Genomic DNA, 19932 nt, shown 5'->3' with positions numbered 1-19932 from the left:
AAGCCATTATTTTGCCCACTTACAAAAAGCTGACCTAACAATCATAGATGATAGTAAAGCAATTTATCATGTGTAATGGGCTATATTTTTTAAGGAAATGACTTATAGATTGGGAGTCAACACTCAATTTTAAAATCCCTCGCCTCCCCCTTTTCCCGACTATTCCAAAACCTAATATATAAAAAAAGGAGTTTACAATTCCTAAAAATTACATATACTTTTAGGAATTATATCCCTCTACATTTTTGCATTGTGCTTTTTCATTTTATATATATACTTTTTTTATTACTTAAAAACTTGTGTTTCCACTCACCCTACATCACGTAAACAAGAAAAGAGATGAAAACGCAAATAGATCACAACAAAATGAAAATTCTATAGTTTATGAATGGAAAAAGTTTATAACAATAAGAAATGTATGTAAAAAATATTTATTCACACACCACAAATGAACGTAAATGTTTTGTTATCCAAGTTTGGGATATTCCACTAGTTCAACCCAAATAGATAGGATTTTTTTAAGGAAGAGATTTCTAGACATGTTTTGAAAATGGATCTGCATGCTTGAAACATGTCAAAGATCCAAATGACCTATGGATCCAAACCTTTTAAAGAGAATAAAAAATGGTGATGAAATTCTCAAGTGAACGTGTGGAGGGCTATTTACCCGAGTAAAAATTTTGCCCACTTACAAAAAGCTGACCTAATAATCAAAGATGATTGTAAAGCGATTTATCATGCGAAATGGGCTATATTTTTGTAAGAAATAACTTATGGATTGGGAGTCAACACTCAGTTTAAAAATCCCCCGCTTCCTTGCAATGGCAAAACCTAATATATAAAATCCAAAAAAGAGTTTACAATCCCTAAAAATTACACACTATTTTTGGAATTATCTCCGTCTATATTTGTGCATTGTGCATTTCCATTTTAGATTTATACTTTTTGTTAAATATAGAAATGAGTTTCCACCTCCCCTTCATCTCGTAAACAAGAAAAGAGTCGAAAACACAAATAGATCATAACAAAATGAAAATTTTTGAGTTTTTGTATAGAAAAAGTATAAAGCAATAACAAATGTATGTAAAGAAAATTTATTCACACACCACAAATGAACACAAAATTTTTTTTATCCAAGTTTGGGAAATTCCACTAGTTCGACCCTAATAGCTTGGAATTTTATAAGAAAAAGATTTTTGTACATGTTTTAAAAATGGATATACATGATTGAAACATGATAAACATGCAAATGAACTATGGATTCAAACCTTTTAAAGAGAATAATAAACACTCATTAAATTCTCAAGTGAACGAGCGGTGGGATATTTACCTGAGTCAAACAAGCAATTATTTTGCCCACTTACAAAAAGCTGACGTAACAATGATAGATGATTGTAAAGTGAATTATCATGCATATCATGCTATATTTTTAGAGGATATGACTTATGGCTTGGGAGTTAACACACAATTTAAAAATCCCCTGCAACACCCTTTTCCTGACAATTGCAAAAGCTAATATAGAAAATCTAAAAAGAGTTTAAAATCTGTAAAAATTACAAACACTTTTTGGAATTATCTGTAAAATAGAGTAAGCTCAGCCCAAGCACATCTAAACAGCAATCAAGAAATAAGTCAACACTGATCTATTACAAATACGATAAGAAATTTCATCCCACCACACGCTCTAGAAGAACTTCAATGGTTTCTGGACTGAACAGAAATTACATGAAGAAACTAAACAATAAAACAGAGTAATGAAGACGGAATAACTCTCATTTTCTGGATTCCAATGCAGCTGAAGAACACCTCTATTTATAAGTGTTTTTCATATCTGAAGCTTGTAGAGCAAGCCATCTAGGAAGCTTGTAGATCACACCATCTAGGAAGCTTGTAGAGCACACCATCTAGGAAGCTTGTAGAGCACACCATCTAGGAAGCTTGTAGAGCAAACCATCTTGTTGTCCTCCACGTTGGCACTTGGTGATGCAATTGTGACACGTGCATACCGTGGGGTCAGCCCCCTTAGACCCCCCGAACCCTACTATCCATTTTATAGTTTCTTCACAAGTAACCATTGCGGTCACAATTTTACCTCATCAGCATCTAAGCTGGAACCGTTAACTAATTACTCACTATCGACATTGGCGCTCCTCATACTTGGGGGCCAGTGAATACATTACATTAACGGTAACTTGAGAGAGGTGGGCATTGATACACTAACACCCCCCCTCAATGTTCACCTCTGTTGGACTATGTTCTTGGGCCAACGCCCAAGCCAGGAAGATGCTTGTTCATCTGAGCACTCCCTAGTGCTTTGGTAAAAATATCTGCATGGTTGTCTTCTGTAGGGCAGTACTCCATGTATATGGTCTCCTCTTCAATCAGTTCTCTTACATAGTGATACTGAATCTCTATGTGTTTAGTTCTAGCATGGAACACTGGGTTCTTCGCCAAAGCTATGCAACTTTCACTGTCACAATTTAAGGTAGTTGACTCAGTCAAAGGAATACTATATCAGTCAAGATGCATCGTAGCCACATAGCTTCACAGGCTGCTACACAAGCAGCTTTATACTCTGCTTCGGTTGATGATAGTGCAACTGTTTGTTGCTTCTTTCTAACCCATGAGATGATACCACTTCCAAACAAGAATCCGTATCCAGTAACGGATTTCCTCGTGTCAATATCTCTAGCCCAATCTGAGTCACAATACCCAGATAAAATATCTCCTCTTGTGTAAGATACTCCAAAAGTTAAAGTACCTTTGAGATATTTGAGGATTTGCATTCCAGCTTGCCAGTGCGTTTTTCTTGGATTGTTAGAAAAATGACTGAGCACTCCCACACCATAGCTAATGTCAGGTCTTGTGTTACAAAGGAAGATTAAACTTCCAACTAATTTTCTATAGATCTTGTTGTCAACCTTTTAAGAGGAGTCATTGATTGACAGCTTGGTATTCACTTCCATTGGGGTGACTACTGGATTACTTTCGGTCATGCCAAAAGTAGATAACAGTTCTCGAGCATAACGTTCCTGAGAAATAAAGATATGATAAGATTTTTGCCATACCTCAATTCCCATGCAGTAATGAAGAAGGCCCAAGTCTGTCATGTCGAACTCTTGTCTCAACCATTCCCGAGTCTTCACAATGTTGTCTTCATGGTCACCAGTGATTACCAGGTCATCTACATAGAGTACTACAATGACTCTTTTCTCATGTTCAAAAAGAACATATAAGTTTGCTTCAGATTTGCTTCTACAGAACCCGCGCTCCAAAAAGAAAGAGTCGATACGTTTGTACCAGGCTCGTGGTGCCTGCTTTAGACCGTACAAGGCCTTTTTTAATTTACATACCTTCTCCTCTGTATTTGGTAGTTCAAAGCCTTGTGGTTGTGCCACGTAGACTTCTTCCTCAAGTTTCCCATTTAGAAAGGCAGATTTTACATCCATTTGATGTACCGTCCACCCGTAATGAGCAGAAGCTGCAAGAACTACCCGAATTGTTGTCATCTTTGCTGTTGGAGCGAAGGTCTCATCAACATCAAAACCTTCAATTTGTGAGAATCCTAGAGCAACAAGGCGTGCTTTGTATTTTTCAAGAGTACCGTCAGCCTTGTACTTTGTTTTCCAAATCCATTTGCTGCCAATGATTTTTCGGTTAGGAGGTTTGTCAACAATCTCCCAAGTATCATTCTTTATGATACTATAATACTCTGTTTGCATTGCAGCTCTCCATTTTGGATCTAACATGGCTTCCTCCACACTTACTAGTTCTTTTACTGTCTCGATGATTTGAGTCATCAAAGCCATGTTCAAAAGTTGTTGTCCTGCTATGTTCTGCTCCTCTATTATCTTTGATCGTCTAAGCCCATCAGGATAAGGGCTTTTATCTTCAACTTCTGGAGTTCTGTCATCAAAGAGCTGGTGCACCCACTTTGGTTGTGGCTTCCGTGGGGGTGCACTAGGTTGGCTTGTTGTTTCTTTTTTAACAGAAACATCTTCTACATCACTTACTGGCTGTTCAGTAGGCACTTGGTGAGTTACTTCATCGGTTGGTGACAAAATGGCAGGATCATTATCCTCCATTGAGAGTGGTTGCTCATTAAACACCACGTCTCAACTTATGACTAACTTCTTGGCCTCTACATCATAGAGTCTATATGCTTTAGACTCTTCACTATAACCCAAGAAGATACATTTCTTGCTTTTGTCATCTAATTTCTTTCTTTTTTCTTTGGGAATATGTACAAAACACTTACACCCAAATTTTCTCAAATGAGACATAGAAGGTTTCATACCTCAGTAAGCCTCATTTGGAGTCTTTTCATTCAATGCTTTTGTGGAGAATCGATTTAGGACATATACTGCTGTATTTACTACTTCTCCCCAGAACATATCTGGTAGCCCAGAACCTTTTATCATGCACCGAGCCATTTCCACCACCATTCAATTTCGATGTTCAACTACACCATTTTTTTCTGGTGTATGTGGAGCAGTAAGTTGGCGTTTGATGCCAACTGAATTACAGTAGCTAGAGAATTCAGCAGAACAGAATTCCCCCCCACGATCTGCACGAAACTTCTTCACAGTTGCTGCGTTCTCATTTGTCACTTGCTTATGCCACAACTTGAATTTTGCAAGAGCATCAGCCTTGTCCCGAAGGAAGTACACCCACATCTTTCTACTGTAATCGTCGACTAATAGCATAAAGTAGAAAGATCCTCCTAACGCCATTGTAGTCATTTTCCCATAGAGATCAGCATGTACCAACTCTAGAGGAGCCTTTGATTTTTTTTGACTCTCTTTGGGAAATGACTTTCTTTGTTGCTTGCCCAGCATAAAAGCTTCACAAGGTTCTTCAATTACATCAATTAAAGGCAAATCTGTCACCATATTTTTCTTCTACATTTCCTTCAACACATGAAAGGAAATGTGTCTAAATCTTGCATGCCAAAGTTGACTATTTTTGGCATCAACAATAGCAGAAAGTGAGTTTATTTCATAAAGGTTATCCCTGCGGATACCTCTTGCAACTATGATCTCATTTTTATCAAGAATAAGAGATTCATTTTTCTTGAACCGTACCTCCAAATCTTTGTCTATAATTGCAGCTACGGACAACAAGTTTCTTGAGATTTGGGGAACAAGTAGAACATCCGCTATCTTCTTACTTTCTCCATCATCAGACTTAATGGATATGGTGCCTATCCCTTCAACGGGACATCTTGCATTATTCCTGACCACCACGTTCATTGGTTGTTGTAAAGGATTTAAAGAATTGTATAATTCTTTCTTGCTGGTCATGTGTCGGGAAGCTCCAGAATCTAACACCCATGTACTTTTTTGTTGTACATGAGCACTAGAGCATGATTCCTCTGTGACAATGAACAGAGGAAGCTCAATTTCTGCAGAATTTGCAGATTCTCTATTCTTCCAGTTTTGTTTCACCGTGTTGTTCTTCTCATCGTGGATTCGTGTTCTACAATCTTTGACAGCATGGCCCTTCTTGTTACAGTAATAACACGATCCAAAGAACTTCTTACTCTTTGGTTTCTTCTTTGTTTCATTGCTAACCTTTGCTTTTGCTGTGAAGGCAGAGTCAGACTGATTGCCTCTACCTTTTAGCCTCATCTCCTCCTCCATCAATAAGGCAGAGAAATCTTCAAAGGTCAACGGAGGATCACGAACTTGTGTATTGAATGATGTCACGAGGCCGTCAAATTTTTACGGCAGTACTCGAATACATCTTCGAGCAAGTTCCTCTGTTGACTTGGCTATACCAACAAAAGCCATTTTATCACGTAGGTTTTTCATCCTAGTAATAAAAGACTTTGCTGCCTCATCTTCACTTAATCTTTCAGCAGCAAGTTGATTTTCCAGATTTTGGATATGAGTCTGGTTCCTCGTTTCATACTGATTTTTCAGTATGTTCCATGCTTCATTCGCCTTCGAAGTATGGTGAATCAGGGTGAGGACAAAATCTTGAATACTTGTGACAATTGCACAAAGTGCATCAGCATTCTTCCTTCTCCAATCTTTGACGAGCTGAGAATTAGGAGGAGTGATCCTTTCACCATTGGTGATAGCAATAGGTTCAGCATCAACTCCCAGAACTATATCAAGAAGTTCATAGGAGTCCAGAATCGTAGTGATTTTGAACTTCCATAGGAGATAGTTCGTACCATCAAGTTTATCTTCTGTGAAAGCTGGGGGACGAATATGTATTGTTGGTACAGAACCAGAACTAGTAGTAGAGCTACTAGGCTTAAGATCAGTCATGATGTTGTGCTTTACGAAAGATGATTGTTGTTAAGAGTCCCCTAGAGCTCTGATACCATGTAAAACAGAGTAAGCTCAGGCCAGGAACATCTAAACAGCAATCAAGAAGAAAGCCAACACTGATCTATTAAAAATACGATAATAAACTTCGTCCCACCACACGCTCTAGAAGAGCTTCAATGGTTTCTGGACTGACCAGAAATTACAAGAAGAAACTAAACAATAAAACAGAGTAATGAAGAAGGAATAGCTCTCATTTTCTGAATTCCAATGCATCTGAAGAACACCTCTATTTATAAGTGTTTTTTCATCTAGGAAGCTTGTAGAGCAAGCCATCTAGGAAGCTTGTAGAGCACACCATCTAGGAAGCTTGTAGAGCAAGCCATCCTGTTGTCCTCCACGTTGGCACTTGGTGATGCAATCATGATACGTGCATACCGTGGGGTCAGCCCCCTTAGACCCCCATCGGGGCTGACGCCCCGAACCCTACTATCCGTTTTACAATTTCTTCACAAATAACCATTGTGGTCACAATTTTACCTCATCAGCATCTAAGCTGGAACCGTTATCTAATTACTCACTATCGACATTGGCGCTCCTCATACTTGGGGGCCAGTGAATACATTACATTAACGGTAACTTGAGAGAGGTGGGTATTAATTCACTAACATTATCTCCTTATACTTTTGTGCATTGTGCATTTCCTTTTTTTATGTATTCTTTTGTCTTAAAGAAAAACTTGAGTTTCCACCGCACCTTCATCTCGTAAACAAGAAAAAGATGAAAACACAAATAGACCACAACAAAATGAAAATTCTAGAGTTTTTCTGTATGGCAAAATTTTAAAATAATAACAAATGTATGAAAAGAAAATTTATTCACACACTACAAATGAACACAAAAGTTTTGTTATCCCGGTTTGGGAAATTTGACTAGTTCAACCCTAACGGCTTGGAATTTTATAAGAAACACATTTCTGAACATGTTTTAAAAATGGATATGCATGCTTGAAACATGTTAAAGATGTAAATGATCTATGGATCCAAACCTTTTACGGACAATAACAAACGCTTATTAAATTATTGAGTGAACGTGCATTGGGATATTTACTAGAGTCAAACAAGCCATTATTTTGCCCACTGACAAAAAGCTAACCTAAAAATCATAGATGATTGTAAAGTGATTTATCATGTGTAACAGACTATATTTTTGTAAGAAATTACTTATGGATTGGGGGTCAACACTCGGTTTAAAAATCCCCTATCTCCCCCTTTTCCCGACGATTCCAAAACCTAATATATAAAAACTAAAAGGTGTTTACAATCCCAAAAAAAAAGAGATACTTTTAGGAAGTACATCCCTCTACATTTGTGCGTTGTACATTTTAATTTTAGATATTAACTTTTTTCTTAAAAAAAAACTTGTGCTTCCACTCCCCCTTCATCTCGTAAACAAGAAAAGAGATGAAAAAGCAAATTGATCACAACAAAATGAAAATTGTTTAGTTTATGCATGGAAAAATTTTAAAACTATAACGAATGTGTGAAAAACAATTTATTCACACACCACAAATGAATGAAAAAGTTTTGTTATCCAAGTTTGGGAAATTGCAGTAGTTCAACCCTAGTTGCTTGGAATTTTTTAAGAAAGTGATTTCTCCTCATGTTTTAAAAATGGAAATGCATGCTTGAAACATCTTAAAGATGCAAATGACCTATGGATCCAAACCTTTTAAAGAGAATAAAAAATGCTCATGAAATTCTCAAGCGAACGTGCAGAGGGATATTTACTCGAGTCAAATTTTGCCACTTACAAAAAGCTGACCTAACAATCATAGGTGATTGTAATGCAATTTAACATGCGCAATAGGCTATATTTTTGTAAGAAATGATATATGGATTGGGAGTCGACACTCAGTTTAAAAATCCCCCGTTTCCTAGCGATTCCAAAACCTAATATATAAAAACCAAAAAGAGTTTACAATACCTAAAATTTACAGACTTTTTTTAAAATTATCTCCCTCTACATTTGTGCATTATGCATATCCATTTTAGATGTATACTTTTTTCTTAAATAGAAACTTCAGTTTCCACTTCCTCTTCATCTCATAAACTAGAAAAGAGATGAAAATGCAAATAGATTACAACAAAATGAAAATTTTAGAGTTTATGTATGGAAAAAGTTTAAAACAATAAAAAATGTAAGTAAAAAAAATTTATTCACACACCACAAATTAATACAATAGTTTTGTCATCCAAGTTTTGGAAATTCCACTAGTTCGACCCAAATAGCTTGGAATTTTTTAAAACAGAGATATCTACACATGTTTTTAAAATGGATATGCATGCTTGAAACATGTTAAAGATACAAATGACCTATGGATCCAAACCTTTTAAAGAGAATAACAAACACTCATTAAATTCTCAAATAAACGTGCGGTGGGATATTTACTTTAGTCAAACAACTCATTATTTTGCCCACTTACAAAAAGATAACCTAACAATGATAGATGATTGCAAAACGATTTATCATGCATAATAGGCTATATATACCTAGGAAATGACTTACGGATTGGGAGTCAACACTCAGTTTAAAAATCACCTGCCTCCTCCTTTTCCCGACGATTGAAAAACCTAATATAGAAAAACTAAAAAGAGTTTACAGTCCCTAAAAATTATAAAAAGTTTTTGGAATTATCTCCCTCTACATTTGTGCATTGTGCATTTCCATTTTTTATATATACTTTTTTCTTAAATAAAAACTTTATTTTCTACTACACCTTCATCTCGTAAACAAGAAAAGAGATGAAAACGCAAATAGAACACAAAAAAATGAAAATTGTTGAGTAAAGTTTAAACAAATAACCAATGTAAGTAAAGAAAATTTATTCATGCACTACAAATGAATACAAAAGGTTTGTTTTCCAAGTTAGGGAAATTCTACTTGTTCAACCCTAAACGCTTGGAATTTAATAAGAAAGAGATTTCCACACATGTTTTAAAAATGGATATGCATGCTTGAAACATGTTAAAGATACAAATGACCTATGGATCCAAACCTTTAAAAGAGAATAACAAATACTCATTAAATTCTAAAGTGAACATGCGTTGGGATATTTACCTGAGTCAAACAAGAAATTATTTTGCTCACTTACAAAAAGTTGACCTATGTTATGGACTCCTTAGCATCACGAGTTATCCATAGGCATAGGAATTAAATTATGTCAATTTACTTTTCATGAAATTTCAATTCGGTTTGGTTTACTTTATTTGGTTTGGTTTACTTTGGGTTGGTTCAGTGTAATGTGGCGTGAACCACTTGACCTATGGGTCATCTTTGTATTTTCGTCCTCAACCCTATTTAGGGGGACGTGAAGGAGAAGAGAGGCAAGTATTGAGAAAATTATATTTTACAGGTCAGATTCTCCCTCAGAGGTCTAGGTCGGATTTCTCCCTTTGAGGTCCAAGGTTAAGCTTCCTTCAAAGCTCCTTCATTCTAATTGAGTTCCACCATTACTCGTTCAAGAAACAAGAATTCTCTTCCAACGTCAAGATCATCCATGGAGGGAAGAGAGGAAAGAAGGGTGACTCGATCCATGGCAAGGGAAGAACCTAACATCTTGGTATCAGACAGGTCCACCCTTGGGGATTCCTCTTCCCCTGACGATTTGAGACAGTAAGTGGAAGATACTAGGCAGAGGATAGATAACCAGGCTCATGACCTGGAAAAGGTGTGTCAAACAACCTCTGATTTGCGTGAGGCAATAAAATCAATGGATGCTGTCATCCAATCTCTCCTCTGGCGACAAGAGGACCATGATACACGAGCGCAGCCACCAGCTGCCTACTCTCCACCGGCCGACCACCATCAATTCCATCCACCACCTCCCCCACAACCACCAATGCGTCAACACCATCCCTAGCTGGGGCCTGCTGTTCAAGGACCAAACATTGTGCCCAAGTATTTAAAACTTGACTTTCCTACGTATGATGGGTCTAAGGACCCTTTGATTTGGTTAGCCAAGTGTGATCAATTCTTTTATCATCAAAAAACACCTGCGGATGAGAACTTTTATTTGGCCGCCTACCACGTGCTCGATTAAGTGCTTCTATGGTACCACCAATTCCGCAGTTACCAAGTGGTTCAGGATTGGGCAACTTTTTGACAGTCTTGCATGATGAGATTTGATCCTTCGGCTAGTAGATATCCATTGGGAGAATTAATCAATTACAAACAAACTGGAACACTAGAGGTGTACCAAAAAACCTTCCAGGAAAGGTTAGCCCGAGCAAACCAGTTTGTTAGCCACACACAGTATGTTCATATTTTTACTGCTGGTTTGACAGAAGCTCTACGTTTAGAAGTTGAATTACATGCTCCTACAAATTTAGACCATGTTATGAATTTAGCCAGGGCAATTGAGCACAAGCAGCGTGTTCTAAAAGAGTCACTAGTCAGAAAACCAGCTTGGCCAGGGAGGCACAATGCCTCAGCGCCAAACGCTTCCTATGGACCTCCAAGATTTAGAGACAGTGCAGCCCCACGCCCAGACATCTCTAATTCAGCTCCACCTACTCCTTCAAAAAACTTACTAGACAGGAAATGGACCAGAGAAAGGCCAAGGGCCTCGGTTTTAACTATGATGAACAGTATGTCATTGGGCACCACTGCAAATGATTATTCAGTATATGTCTATGGGAGGATGCAGAAGAAATACCACCAGAGGAGGAAATTGTGGAAACTAATCAAGAAGGTCCAAAGATTTCCCTTCATGCTATGACTGGTTTACGCAATGCAAGCACAATGCAGGTTAAAGCCCAATTACATCATTTACAGTTATTGGCTTTAGTTGACTCGGGCAGTAAACATAATTTCATGAGTCAGCAGGTGGCAGAACAACTTGGGTTAGTACAGCAACAGACTGGTCTTTCTGTATCAGTAGCCAATGGGGCTAAAATTACTAGTGTAGGCATATCACCAGCCACACACTTTGATATTGAGGGATATGCATTTGTTGCAGATTTTCTGGTGATTCCACTATCATGATTCGATTTGGTGATAGGAATTAAATGGCTACAATTGTTGGGACCAATACTATGGGATTTCCAAGCTCTGACCATGTCTTTTATAGAGGACCAACAACATATTATATTGCACGGCACACAAGCACTACTCACCTGCGCACTACAGGTTGCCCAGGTCCAGTCCACAAACACATTTAAGTTATCTCACTTACTTACAAAATTTGAAGATATCTTTCAAGACCCTACTGCCTTACCGCCACTTAGGCACTGTGATCACCGTATTTTGAAAACGGGTACCGAGCCGATAGTGGTGGGTCCGTATCGTTACCCTCACTTACAGAAGGATGAGATTGAAAGGCAGTGCCAGGAGATGTTAACACAGGGTATTATTCAGCCCAGCAGGTCTCCTTTTTCTTCACCAGTATTACTCGTCCGCAAACATGATAAGTCATGGAGGTTCTGTGTGGATTACCGATAACTCAATGCCGATACGATTAAAGATAAATTTCCTATTCCAGTGGTGGACGAGCTGTTAGACGAGCTACATGGAGCTACTATTTTTACTAAACTCGATTTGGAGTCTGGCTATCATCAAATCCGAGTTCATCCATCAAATGTGGAGAAAACAACGTTCCACACGCGTCATGGCCATTTTGAATTCCTCGTAATGCCATTTGGTCTGTCAAATGTGCCTTCCACCTTCCAAGCCCTCATGAGTGTGGTATTTTCCTCTCTCTTGAGAAAATATGTATTGGTATTTTTCGACAATATTTTGGTCTATAGCAACAGCTGGGAAGAACATCTTCAGCTCCTTCACCAGGTATTTTCTCTTATACGTTCACATCATTTGGTTTTAAATCGGTCAAAATGTTCTATGGGCACATCAGAAGTGGCATACTTGGGCCACATTATTTCAGCAGCGGGGGTGAAGGTAGACCAAAGTAAGATACAGGCAGTCATAGATTGGCCTATTCCTACATCTATTACAGCCTTAAGAGGATTTTTGGGCCTAGCTGGATATTATAGAAAATTTATTCGTAGCTATGGCCAGCTTGCAGCTCCGCTCAACAATCTCCTCAAGAAAAATGCTTTTACCTGGTCAGAGACAGCAGCTCATTCCTTTGAGCAATTGAAAGACACCTTATTATCAACCCTAGTTTTGCCACTCCCCAACTTTGAGGAGTCATTTGTAGTGGAATGTGATGCTTCAGGGGGCGGTATTAGCGCAGTGTTGCACCAACAGGGCCACCCGATTGCTTATTTTAGCCGTCAACTGGGCCAACACCACCACCAGTTGGTAGCTTATGAGAGGGAATTGATCGGATTGGCGAAAGCTATACAGCATTGGCGCCCTTATCTATGGGGACATTCTTTTTTTATTCACACTGATCATTGCAACCTCAAGTATCTTCTTGAGCAGCATCTCACTACTTCACCACAGCAGCATTGGTTAAGTAAGCTTATGGGGTTTGACTTTTTTGTCGATTATAAACCGGGAAGTTTGAATGTAGGGGCTGATGCCTTATCTTGCTGGGACGTTCCAGAACCACAATTAAATGCCATCAGTCAGCCCAGAGCTCTCTTGTTGGATTCTATACTGGAAGAGGCACAACAATACCCTGATATTATCTCTTTATGTTATGCCAGGACATCTAGCAGGGGACAGTGGCAAACCATTGGAGGGTTCAGGACAATCTCGTCCTCTACAAAAACAGAATTTTTCTACACCACACATCCCCTCTAATTAACAGCATTTTAGCCTCATTCCATGACAATACACATGAGGGCCAACAAAAAACATATTTCCGGATCCGTAGGGAATTTTATTGGAGGTGCATGAAGTGCAGTATAGCTGATTTTGTGGCGGCTTGTCAGACTTGTCGACGGAATAAAGCTAAAACATTAAGTCCAGCTGGGTTGCTCCAACCACTTCAGCTTCCGTCATAGGTCTGGTGTGATATTTCTATGGACTTCATAGATGGACTTCCCTCTTCGTCGGGTAAATCTGTTATCCTTGTAGTGGTGGATCGTTTCTCTAAGTATGGGCATTTTTATTCCTCTGGCGCATCCTTACACTGCCACTCAGGTCGCTCAACTTTTTATGGATAACATTGTTCGCTTACATGGGATGCCTAATTCAATTACCACTGATAGGGATGCAATCTTTACAAGTACCTTCTGGAAAGAACTCTTCAAGTTACAGGGCACAATGTTAGCCTTTTCTTCAGCCTACCATCCATAGACTGATGGTTAGACAGAGGTCGTCAATAGAACCATTGAAATGTATCTTTGCTATTTCGTGGGGGACTCACCTAAGAAGTGGGTTAAGTGGCTCACCTGAGCTGAGTTCTGTTACAACACCTCCTACCACAGTGCACTCGGCACAACCCCATTCAAGGTATATGATAGAGAACCTCCCCGTCTTTTAGCCTATGAACTAAGGGCCTCTAAAGTCGCCACTTTGGACCAAGCATTAGCTGAAAGAGACACATTCATCACTGAGGTGCACACTCATCTACAGGAGGCACAACATTCTATGTAAAAATTTTACGACAAGAAGCACCGGGAAGTCTTCTTTTCTCGTGGAGATTACGTTTGGTTGCATCTCCAACACTACAGGCAGCTATCGTTGACAGCCTCCAAACGTCACAAGCTCTCTCCTAAATATTATGGTCCCTTTCAGGTGATGGACCGCATTGGGACAGTGGCCTACAGATTGTAGCTTCTGCCAGAGGCCAAAATTCACAACGTCTTTCATGTCTCACTATTAAAGGCCTTCCAAGGTGATTCGCCTTTGCTGCACACCCGCTGCCCCCACTCCATGAGGGACGTGTACTTTCTACCCCAACACAGGTATTACAAACTCGCCGTATTCAGGGTGATTGGGAGATCTTAGTGAAATGGGTAGATGCTGACCCCAGTGACACGACATGGGAGCCATTAGCGGCGTTTCGCACCCTCTACCCATACTTTGAGCTTGTGGACAAGCTCTTTCTCCAGGGGGGTGACACGAGTTATCCATAGGCATAGGAATTAAATTATGTCAATTTACTTTTCATGTAATTTCAATTCGGTTTGGTTTACTTTATTTGGCTTGGTTTACTTTGGCTTGGTTTACTTTGGGTTGGTTCAGTGTAATGTGGCGTGAACCACTTGACCTATGGGTCATCTCTGTATTTTCGTCCTCAACCCTATTTAGGGGGACGTGAAGGAGAAGAGAGGCAAGTATTGAGAAAATTATATTTTATAGGTCAGATTCTCCCTCAGAGGTCTAGGTCGGATTTCTCCCTTTGTGGTTCAAGGTTGAGCTTCCTCCAAAGCTCCTTCGTTCTAATTGAGTTCCACCATTACTCGTTCAAGAAACAAGAATTCTCTTGCAACGTCAAGATCATCCATGGAGGGAAGAGAGGAAAGAAGGGTGACTCGATCCATGGCAAGGGAAGAACCTAACAACCTAACTATCATATATTATTGTAAAGCAATTTATCATGCATAACGGGCTATATTTTTGTAATAAATAACTTAAGGATTGGGAGTCCACACTCAGTTTAAAAATCCTTCGCCTCCCCCTTTTCTCGACGATTGCAAAACCTAATATATAAAAACTAAACGAGTTTACAATCCCTAAAAATTATAAACACATTTTGGAATTATCTCCCTCTACATTTGTGCATTGTTCATTTCTATTTTAGATGTCTAATATTTTTATTAAATCAAAACTTGAGTTTCCACTCCCCCTTCATCTCGTAAACAAGAGAATAGAAGAAAATTCAAAAGGATCAGAACAAAATAAAAATTGTAGAATTTATGTATGGAAAAATTTTAAACCAATAACGAATGTAAATTAAGAAAATTTATTCACACACCAGAAATGAACACAAAATTTTTGTGATCCAAGTTTGAGAAATTTCACTAGTTCAAGCCCAATGGCTTGGAATTTTATAAGAAACAAATTTTTACACATGTTTTAAAAATGGATATGCATGCTTGAAACATGTTCAAGATGCAAATGACCTATGGATCCAAACCTTTTAAAGAGACTAACAAATGCTCGTTAAATTCTCAAGTGAACATGCGGTGGGGTATTTACCCGAGTCAGATAAGTCATTATTTTGCCCACATAAAAAAAGCTGGCCTAACAATCATAGATGATTGTAAAGTGATTTATCATGTGTAACGAGCTATATTTTTTTAAGAAATGACTTATGGATTGGAAGTCAACACTCAGTTTAAAAGTCCCTCGCCTCCCCCTTTTCCCGACAATTCCGAAACCTAATATATAAAAAGAAAAAGGAGTTTACAATCCTTAAAAATTACAGACGCTTTTAAGAATTATATCCCTCTAAATTTGAGCATTGTGCATTCACATTTTATATATATACTTTTTTCATACTTAAAAACTTGTGTTTCCACTCCCCCTTCATCTCGTAAACAATAAAAGAGATGAAAAGACAAATAGATCACAACAAAATTAAAATTGTACATTTTATGTATGGAAAAAGTTTAAAAGAATAACAAATGTATGTAAAAAAAATTATTCACACACCACAAATGAATGCAAAAGTTTTGTTATCGAACTTTGGGAAATTCCACTAGTTCAACCCTAATCGCTAGGAATTTTTTAAGAAAGAGATTTCTACACATGTTTTAAAAATGGATATGCATGCTTGAAACAAGTTAAAGATGAAAATGACCTATGGATCCAAACCTTTTAAAAAGAATAAAAAATGCTCATGAAATTCTCAAGTGAACGTGCGGAGGGATATTTACCCGAGTCAAATTTTGCCCACTTACAAAAAGCTGACCTAACAATCATAGATGAATGTAAAGCGATTTATCATGCGTAACTGGCTATAATTTTTTAAGAAATAACTTATGGATTGGGAGTCAACACTCAGTTTAAAAATCCCCCCCACCCTAATAGTTAGGAATTTTTTAAGAAAGAGATTTTTACACAAGTTTTAAAAATAGATATGCATACTTAAAACATGTTAAAGATGCAAATGACCTATGGATCCAAACCTTTTAAATAGAATAAAAAATGCTCATGAAATTCTCAAGTGAACGTGCGGAGGGATATTTACGTGAGTCAAATTTTGCCCGCTTACAAAAAGCTGATCTAACAATCATAGATGATTGTAAAATGATTTATCATGCGTAACGATCAATATTTTTGTAAGAAATAACTTATGGATTGGGAGTCAAAACTCAGTTTAAAAATTCTCCGCTTCCCAACCATTGCAAAACCTAATATATAAATTCAAAAAAGAGTTTACAATCCCTAAAAATTACGGACCTTTTTTTGAATTATCTCCCTCTACATTTGTGCATTGTGCATTTCCATTTTAGATGTGCACTGTTTTGTTTAATCAAAACTTGAGTTTCCACCTCCCCTTCATCTTGTAAAATTAAAAAGACATGAAAACTTAAATAGATCATAACAAAATGAAAATTTTAGAGTTTATGTATGGAAGAAGTTTAAAACAATAACAAATTTAAGTGAAGAAAATTTATTCACACACCACAAATGAACGCAAAAGTTTTGTTATCGAAGTTTGGGAAATTCCACTAGTTCGACCTTGATAAATTGGAATTTTATAATAAAGGGATTTCTACACATGTTTTAAAAATGGATAAGCATGCTTGAAACATGTTAAAGATGCAAATGACCTATGGATCCAAACCTTTTAAAGAGAATAACAAATGCTCATTAAATTCTCAAGTGAACGTGCGGTGGGATATTTACTTGAGTCAAACAAGCGATTATTTTGCCCACTTATAAAAAGCTGACCTAACAATGATTGATGATTGTAAAGTGATTTATCATGGGTAAAAGATTATATTTTCCTAGGATATGACTTAAAGATTGGGAGTCAACACTCAATTTAAAAATCCCCTGTGACCCCCTTTTTCCCGATGATTGCAAAACCTAATATAGAAAAATAAAAATCGTTTTCAATCCCTACAAAATTAAAAAAAATTTGCTATTTTTTCCCTCCACATTTGTGCATCCTGCCTTTCCATTTTTTATGTGCACTTTTTTCTTAAATAAAAACTTGAATTTCCACTGCACCTTCATCTCGTATACAAGAAAAGAGATGAAAACGCAAATAGATCACAAAAAAATGAAAATTTTAGAGTTTATGTATGGAAAAAGTTTAAACAATGACAAATGTAAGTAAAGAAAATTTATTCACACACTACAAATGACCACAAAAGTTTTGTTATCCTAGTTTGGGAAATTCCACTAGTTCAACCTTAATCGCTTGGAATTTTTTAAGAAAGAGATTTCTACACATGTTTAAAAAATGGATATTCATGCTTGAAACATGTTAAAGAAGCAAATGACCTATGGATTAAAAACTTTTAATGAGAATAACAAACACTCATTAAATTCTAAAGTGAACGTACAGTGGGATATTTACTCGAGTCCAACAAACCATTATTTTGCCCACTTACAAAAAGCTGACCTAAAACCCATATATGATTGTAAAGAGATTTATCATGCGTAACGGGCTATATTTTTGTAAGAAATAACTTATGGATTGGGAATCCACACTCAGTTTAAAAATCCCTCGCCTCTCGCTTTTCCTGACGATTACAAAACCTAATATATAAAAACTAAAATGAGTTTACAATCCCTAAAAATTACAAACACTTTTTGGAATTATCTCCCTATAAATTTGTGCATTGTACATTTCCATTTTATATGGATAATTTTTTTCTTAAAACAAAACTTGAGTGTCCACTCCCCCTTCATCTCGTAAACAAGAGAAGAGATGAAAACTCAAAAAGATCAGAACAAAATGAAAATTTTTGAGTTTATGTATGGAAAAAGGTTAAAAAAATAACAAATGTAAGTAAAGAAAATTTATTCACACACCAAAAATTAACACAAAAATAGTGTTATTTTAGTTTGGGAAATTCCACTAGTTCAACCCTAATAGATTGGAATTTTATAAGAAAGAGATTTCTACACATGTTTTAAAAATATATATGCATGCTTGAAATTTGTTAAAGATGCAAATAACCTTTTGATCCAAATCTTTTAAAGAGAATAACAAATTCTCATTAAATTCTCAAGTGAACGTGCGATGGGATATTTACCCATGTCAAACAAGCCATTATTTTGCCCACTTACAAAAAGCTTACCTAACTATCATATATGATTGTAAAGCGATTTATCATGTGTAATAGGCTATATTTTTCAATGAAATTACTTATGGATTGGGAGTCAAGACTCAATTTAAAAATCCCCCACCTCCACCTTTTCCCACTATTGAAAAATAAAATAAATAAAAAATAGAAAGAGTTTACAATCCATAAAAATTACAAACACTTTTTGATATTATCTCCCTCTAAATTTGTGCATTGGGCATTTGCATTTTAGATGTATACTTTTTTCTTAAATAAAAACTTGAGTTTCAACTCCCCCTTCATCTCGTAAACAATAAAAGAGATGAAAACGCAAATAGATCACAAAAAATTGAAAATTTTAGAGTTTAAGTATGGAAGAATTTTAAAACAATAACAAAGGTAAATAAAGAAAATTTATTCACATACCACAAATGAACGCAAAAGTTTTGTTATCCAAGTTTGCAAAATTCCACTACTTCAACCTTAATACTTTTGAATTTTATAAGAAAGAGATTTCTAGACCAGTTTTAAAAATGGATATGCATGCCCGAGCCAAATAAGCCATCATTTATCCCACTTACAAAAAGCTGACCTAACAATCATAGATGATTGAAAAGATATTTATCAAATGTAATGGGCAATATTTTTGTAAGAAAAGTCTGACGGATTGGGAGTAAACACAGTGTTTAAAAATCCCCCGCCTCCCCCTTTTCCCGACGCTTTCAAAACCAAATATATAAAAACTAAAAAGTGTTTAAATCCCTAAAATTACAGAATTTTTTTGGAAATATCTCCCTCTACATTTGTGCACTGTGCATTTAAATCATAGATGTATACTTTTTTCTTAAATCAAAACTTGAGTTTCCACTCCGCCTTCATCTCGTCAACAAGAAAAGAGACGAAAACGCAAATAGATCACAAAAAGTTTATTCTCACACCACAAATGAAGACAAAAGTTTTGTTATCCAAGTTTAGGAAATTCCACTAGTTCAACCCTAATACTTAGGAGTTTTAAAAGAAAGAGATTTCTAGACATGTTTTAAAAATGGATATGCATGTTTGAAACATGTTAAAGATGCAAATGGCCTATTGATCATAACCTTTTAAAGATAATAACAAATGCTCATTTAATTCTCAGGTGCACGAGTGGTGGAATATTTACCTATGTCAAACAAGGCATTATTTTGCCCACTTACAAAAACTTGACCTAACAATCAGAGATGATTGTAAACCAATTAATGATGCGTAACATGCTATATTTCTATAAGAAATGACTAATGGATTTGGAGTCAACACTCAGTTTAAAAATCCCCCGCCTCTCCCTTTTCCCGACTATTGCAAAACCAAATATATAAAAACAAGAAAGACTTTAAAATCCCTAAAAATTATAGAAACTTTTTGGAATTATCACCCTCTACATTTCAGCATTGCGCATTTCCGTTTTAGATGCACACTTTTTTCTTAAACCAAAACAAGAGTTTCCACTCCCCCTT

The sequence above is a fragment of the Aristolochia californica genome, unplaced genomic scaffold (assembly GCF_029961685.1).
Source record: "Aristolochia californica isolate CCGP_79_NKW_82.1479 unplaced genomic scaffold, dmAriCali1.0.hap1 SCAF_6, whole genome shotgun sequence".
Taxonomy (NCBI): domain Eukaryota; kingdom Viridiplantae; phylum Streptophyta; class Magnoliopsida; order Piperales; family Aristolochiaceae; genus Aristolochia; species Aristolochia californica.
Note: the sequence above shows the minus strand (reverse complement) of the source record.